The 6,558-nt window shown below is 42.2% G+C and overlaps 1 long non-coding RNA gene across 1 annotated transcript; it reads right to left on the minus strand.

The window, feature by feature from the left end:
* Window positions 1-11: 11 nt before the first annotated feature.
* Window positions 12-6,281, minus strand: LOC112974005. The gene is made up of 3 exons (XR_003256127.1): window positions 6,227-6,281; window positions 2,032-2,129; window positions 12-83 (listed from the first exon to the last, which is right to left on the minus strand). It is a non-coding gene; the product is annotated as an uncharacterized LOC112974005 (long non-coding RNA).
* Between the last annotated feature and the right edge of the window lie 277 nt (window positions 6,282-6,558).

A 6,558-nucleotide genomic window follows, 5' to 3' on the forward strand; every position in this document is an offset into this window, starting at 1 on the left:
GCTTTTTCTCTTCTTTGAAATACTGGGCTGTAGGGCTTGAAATGTCCTCTTGTAACTTCTGGAGGTTTCTTGTAAGAAGTCAACTGTCAAGTGTATGGAAAAGTGATGATTTTAGTGGTAGAAAATATAGTTCACTATATCTTTCATTTTATAGAATGTTTTAATCTTAATTTCAATCTTAACATAACACTGATATACACAATATTTATTTTATATATAATATGTACACACATACATAGGTAAATGATAATGCAATAAGAAGGAAAGCTTTTCTCCCTAAAGAGCTAATATTTCTGTAGGAGGGGAGATTTAATGCTACTGGAAATTCAGCAGTCTAAAAAATGTAATTCATGCTAAGAGCCTGTCATATCTTTATGAATTGCCTTTAGCATTTTCCTTGGAAAGAAACAGTTCTCTCTACAGGAAAATAAACAAAAGTAGATCTATTCTCTTCTCCTGTGTGCACTTCAGTTGCATCATGTTAGAGTTTACAGCAAGCACAAGAGGCCATAATCCATCATCTCCAATTGCTTTTATAGTATTGCCTGCCTACATAGTGCAGGTAGGAATGACTAAAGTCACCCAGAAATGGGTAAAATGCAAGGTGGTAGTTTTAAACAATCAGTTCAGTTAGCTTGGCCTTGTAAGTTATTTTCTGATGAAGATTTAAATTCATTCTTCTAGCCACTGAAATCTTCAGCAAAGACAGCAACAAGGATAAATGTCCACATTATCTAGTTAGCAGACCAAAAGCCAGAGGGTTTTTTCTTTCTTAAAAGCAAGGAATTTTGTCCTCAATGCTATATAATCATGGATAGTTAGAAGATTTAATTCTTGTTGCCACTTACGTCCCAGATTCCCAAATGCACATGGGTGAAGTCATTAATCGGTCTGACTTCCCATATTCGAGATGCATAGGAAGTAGGGTAGTAACAATTACTCCTTGTTTCACAGTTGTGTTTGACGACTAAAATTAATATTGGCCAGGATCTCAGATAAGAACACGAGAAGCGCCAATACACAAACAAACAAACACTATCTTAATCCTCTCTCTTTAGACTAAGAAAAAGGCCATTAGGCGCTGCTCGCAGAGTGGAAGCTGCAACATGGAGAACAATCTTCCCTTCTGCGCAGCACGAGCATGCAGCATTGCACCGCGCTGCTCTCACGGGACCGCAGCTTCCTGGCCCCATTGTCCTGGACCGGATTTTGAACCAGTACCGTAGACATGGAAGACCTGATTTTTTATAATGCAGACCCTGAGGTCAAGCAATTTTCATCATGTTTAACCTGAGGGCGAGGACAACAGCCAAGGACCTGGGCTGGTCCCTGCTCTGCCTGGCTCTGAGTCAGAGGGACAAACCTCCCCCCGCTCAGGACTGTCAGCCACAACTCTTGCCTGCAGCGCGGCACTTACAGCAGGCCCACCCTTCCTCATANTAACGAAACATGATTTAGAGTCTGACTCTTCACACACACCACCATAAACTTCCCACTAAGGGCATGTATCACACCTATACGCTTTTGGTAAAATGGTAGTTCATGCGTCTGATTTCATTTCACTTAGAAGCTTGCAAAACTCTATTGTGTTATAAAAAAAAAAAAAAAAAAAAAGCAAACAACAACAACAACAAAAAAAACAGAAAATACAAAGGCAAACAAAAATCCTGAAGGAAGCTGAAGGTGCTCCTGATCTGTGGGAGATTTCGAGTCAAGGGCCTGCTCCAAATTATATAGGAAAATAAGTCCTCTGCCCTCTGGATGCAAGTGCTAAATATGAGACACCAACATCTATGGGCCATAATGGCCTAAAACCCCCCAGTGCCCTGTGCCCACGTTTTCTACAGCCGGTGCTGTGCAGCTCTTGACTTAACCCGGCTTGCCGAATCACTCCCCAAGGCCCATGGGAGCTGGCTACCGTGAGGAACAAAGCTACTTGAAAGAGTGGAGGATGCTCAGACGACCTGCTGAGAGCAGGCAGGTACCAATAACTGCTACATTTGTTTGGCTCTACACGGTTTTCCTTCATACCTGCATTTGGGAGTGATCCTCTCCGAGAGCACTTTGACAGCCAGCTGAGCTATCCTTCGAAAGCAGCCCATTTTTCTTGCTAGACAGTAGAGGGAAATCTGCCAAAGAGACAAATTTTACCATTGCATTCATATTATTTTTGCCTCAAGTAAAGTTTGCAGTTAACAAATGAGAGCAAAAAAAAGTCATCTGGCTACAGCTTTATCCTGAAGAGCTCAACTAAAATAATGGAGCTTATATCCTCATTCGCATGTGCGTGCACATTATACAAAATACATGTTGACATTTTCAGAGGTGAGCCTGAATTTCTTTCTTTTTTTTGGCTGAATGAAGTGAAGCAGCTTTAGAGTTTCAGGAAGCTATCTGAAAACTCAGCCCTCTTTTGATCTCTGAAAGCACCTTAAAAACAGAGGCAGTCAAAATAACAAGCTACTTTTGAAGCTTTGGTTACTTCTGAGAAATGAAGAAAAACAGACAACTCATGCAAACGTTGCCCACCAGAATGAGAAAGAAGTGAGAAATATAACTGTCTATGGGCAGTAAGGCCAGAATTAATCTTACAGCCTCCGTTATAAGCCAGGCTAATGAATAGCAGGCTGGGGGCTCTTCTACAATCAAGCAAGTTAATTAATTGCTAAAGGCCTTGAACCAAAACTAGTACAGACAAACTTAGACATGCTGCAAGAAAGAGTAGGTAGGTAACTTGCACCTGAACGGAGTCAGCAGAGCTGGCTAATATTTGCGTGCCTGTGAAACTAACAGAATAAATCATCTCTGAACAAAGCAAAAATATTCCTGAGCCAAGATATTACCATGCCAAGCYTTAATGTGGCAAGTATATTTACAGCTGAATTATTAACTCTAAAACACAATTATTAATTCTAAAACCTCAAAAGATTCACAATGCAAACTCCAGTTCTTCTATATGGAGATTAAAAGCTATGTAAGAGCAAAAGCCACACATCAGAGACAGAGCACATGAGGGTGCTGGGAACCAGGAAAATGACCTACAGTTCTTGCAGGTGGACTTCAGAAAAGAGAAGGAAAAGAGGCCAAGTTTCCTTTTACCTCAGCATTGCACTTGTTTGTTTCCAATCTCGATGAAACTTGTTAAGTCAAGAACTGAGGAATGTGATGAGCTGGAATTCATCAAGAGATCTCCAGCAGGGACCAGCAAAAAGAGGTTGAACTAAGACACATCCAATTTTTGTTACCCAGGTAAGAGGGATACCACAGTTCTGATCTGCTCCTGTTCTTGCTTTCTAAATATTTTAGCATTAAATTTGCAGCAAACCCCCCCCCAAACAACAAAAAACTTCAAATAATTTCAGATATCACACTGAGAAAGTCTCATAATGGTCCTCTAAGAAAATAGGATCAAACCTGAGATGCTCCATCTTCATTTTCATGGCCTGTCTCTACCCCAATTCTCATTCCCTAACGCGAAAGCAACCCCTCACTCCAGAGCTTCCTTTCCCACTTGCGACATTTCCAAAGCGGCCTGCAGCACCGTGATCTTCMTCCCCGACACACAGAGTGCCCTGCTAACACTGGGGGGCTCTGGCACTGTACAAGTTTCTAAGGTTTACTGTAATTTAAATAATAAATACTTTGTAATTCTTCTTTAGTTGTGATTCATCTGGGGTGTGTAACTCTGTTCCTTGCTGATAAAGATCCTCCTGCAGCTCCTGAAACTGTCCTGACCAGGGCCCTACTCTTGGCTCTGCAAGCAAGACCTCTCCTGGGCGCCAATAGTGAAACCAGGGAGAGAAGCAGCATCCAGGTGAGACCTCTCTATTCCTACATGTAACAGAGGAAATTGGTTTTTTCCTCTGTGCAATTTAGATTTCCTTATAGCGAATTGAGCCACAGGAAAATAAGAGAATCCAGAATTCGAATTAAAAAAAAATACTGTTACCTGTATAAATAAACCAGGTGGTTTTAGTCTGCTCCACTGAAGCACTTTGTTTCCTAACATGGACAAATACTATTGCTCAGCACGCTGAAGGGAAATCCAGCCACTTCAGCGGTGACAACCATAATGCTGGTAAAGGCTTAAATCCCACAGCTTGGGAGTGTATAGGAGAATTGCACACGCCAGTAGGGAAAAACTGCTTCCCACTAAAACCCTCCGGGACATGTGTTAGCTACAAAGACCAGGCCTGCGCATACAACATCAGTTAGTGTAAAGTCACAGTCTGCTGTCTTTCAGAGAGATGCACTGCTTTATTCCCATCAAGACTCTGAACCTGTATTTGCAGCTTCACACATTCAAAACATGATTTTTTTTTCTTAATTCTTTAGGGCATTATCAAAATCTTCCTGGCACAAAAGCTATTTGTGATAACCAACAATTAACAACTTAAAAGTGTAAAATTCTCTATGGCTGAGAGACAGGGGATTAAAGGTTTTGAAGAGTAATATCTTGCTCTAAATCTTGCAGCCAATACAAAAATGACACTGATTTCCTGGCTCTGTATCTAGTGCTAGTTACGAAACATATGTGTTTAGGGAAATAAGTCTGAAAAGGAGACAGATTTTTCTTCAGTGACTGATGATCATATGAATTCTTGTAATCAAATATTAAGTGGATTATATATAGAAACAAAGCCTTACAGAGTTCTTCCCAGAAAGCAAAAAATGCCTTTATCCTGCTCCCAGCATATGCTGACAGTCCTTTGCACCTCATTTTAACAGCATACTTGAGGTTCTGACAAATTCATGTAGTCTATAACTTCCCTCACAAAGACCTTTAGCTCCCTCTGGAGATYTTGGGAGAATTTAATAAAATGAAGGGAAAAATCAATTGGCAAACATTTAACCAAGTAATAAACCTGCTGAGAACAAGCTGAAAATGAGTTGAAATTAAGAGTTACCCCCAAACCTCTCTTCTTTCTTCTGTCACAGCCTGCCTTTCTTTTCCAAACCTGGATCAATTAAGGCAAGATTATAACTTCAAGCTCTGCTGAAACCATGGCACGATGTTTAAACCCATCCTCAAATGGTCTGCAGTGCTCAGAGGCAGTCCTGAGCCTGACGCGCATGCAACAGTGACTTTTTTAAAGGCATCTCCGCCGCTGGCGCTGTGGGTGGCTCGGTGCCCGGGCAGCCCTGTGCGCCCAGCCTGCCTGCGGAGGCACCAGCAGCCATCCCAAGCGACGAGCTGGGGAAGAACAGTCTTAGCGGCCGGCGAGGCTCGCGGCTGGACCCTAAGAGGCAGAGGGCTGGGATGCAGCCCCACTGCAGGGCGTTGGGGTGTCCGCACTGCGTTTCCAAAGCGAAGCCAGCACGGACCAAGTCTGCTCAAATCAATCCATTACTGCTACAGTCCCACAGGCAGGGACCGGCCAGCCTGAATTAAGTGAAACTGTTAGAGCAGCAGAACTAGTAATACTCTTTTTCACCAGCTTGTCGCTTGGGATAGCAATTAGTATCCTTTCCCCTTTCAGTAAAAAAACAAAACAAAACAAAAAAAAACCCCACAGGTGAAAAAGAGGTGTTAGAGCACATTTAAATTGGCACCTCCAGGAAAATTTCTAACACGATGCTCAAAATCTTTTATCTATTGCTGAACCTCATCAAAAGCAATCAGTGATGAAGGAGGAAAAGAAGTTAAATGAAACCTGATGGGTTTCTGCCCATTTGACCAGGAATAAGAGAAACGCTCAGCACCCAGTGGTCCCTCCTGCAGCCTCTCCTCGCCGCCCTATGCCCTCTCTGAACTTCAAGCTGGCTTCGGGCAGGCATGTTCAAATTGCAGGGCTCACACAAAAGTGAATACAGACTTGCACTGTAATTAGTTTGTGTCTTCCCTACAGAAAAGATCTAATCATAGGGAGTTGTTCATTTGTTATAGAGTCACTGGTGGATATACTTAATGGCTTGTTCTACGGGTGTTACAGCAGCAAAAGAACAGGAACCATAGTAAATATTAAACATGGACATACGGATGACCTTATTCAGCATAACAATAGGTAATAGCCAGGGGGATAATCATGCAAGAAGGGAATTTGCTCTTTTCAGGAAAAGCAAATGAAAAAAAGAAGTATTTGTTGCATTTTAGATCTCCATTTCCTCTTCTAATGACTCAGCTATACAAGACTTGGAAAGAAAGAGAGGAAATAGGCATTTGCGAGAAAGGAAAACCGGACATGGTACAAACAGCAGATACAATTACTTCTCAGGCTCTACTCACTCGTTTGGAATTTTCTTCTCCAATTCTGATACTTGTTTAATGCAGAGGCGTGAAAACTGTTGGCTCTTTGCAGTGCTGGACAGAAACAGAAAAGAGACATTGTTAGCTAATATAGCAAAACTAATCAAGCAAATATAACAAAAGAAAAAAAAGGGGGGGGGAATTAGCCTTTGCATAACAGTGTTTGAGGAAACGTTGGACAGCAATAGCACCACCAGGAACGTCTCCACGGCCCGCGGAGGCCCTGGCTTGTGCAGTGCTGGCCCCTGCGAACCAGACCGCCCCAGTCCGACTCTGCTTCTCATTCACCTAAAGGGTCATATACTGCCAGA

The sequence above is a fragment of the Apteryx rowi genome, unplaced genomic scaffold (assembly GCF_003343035.1).
Source record: "Apteryx rowi isolate R43461 unplaced genomic scaffold, aptRow1 scaffold_58, whole genome shotgun sequence".
In the NCBI taxonomy this organism is placed as follows: Eukaryota; Metazoa; Chordata; class Aves; order Apterygiformes; family Apterygidae; genus Apteryx; species Apteryx rowi.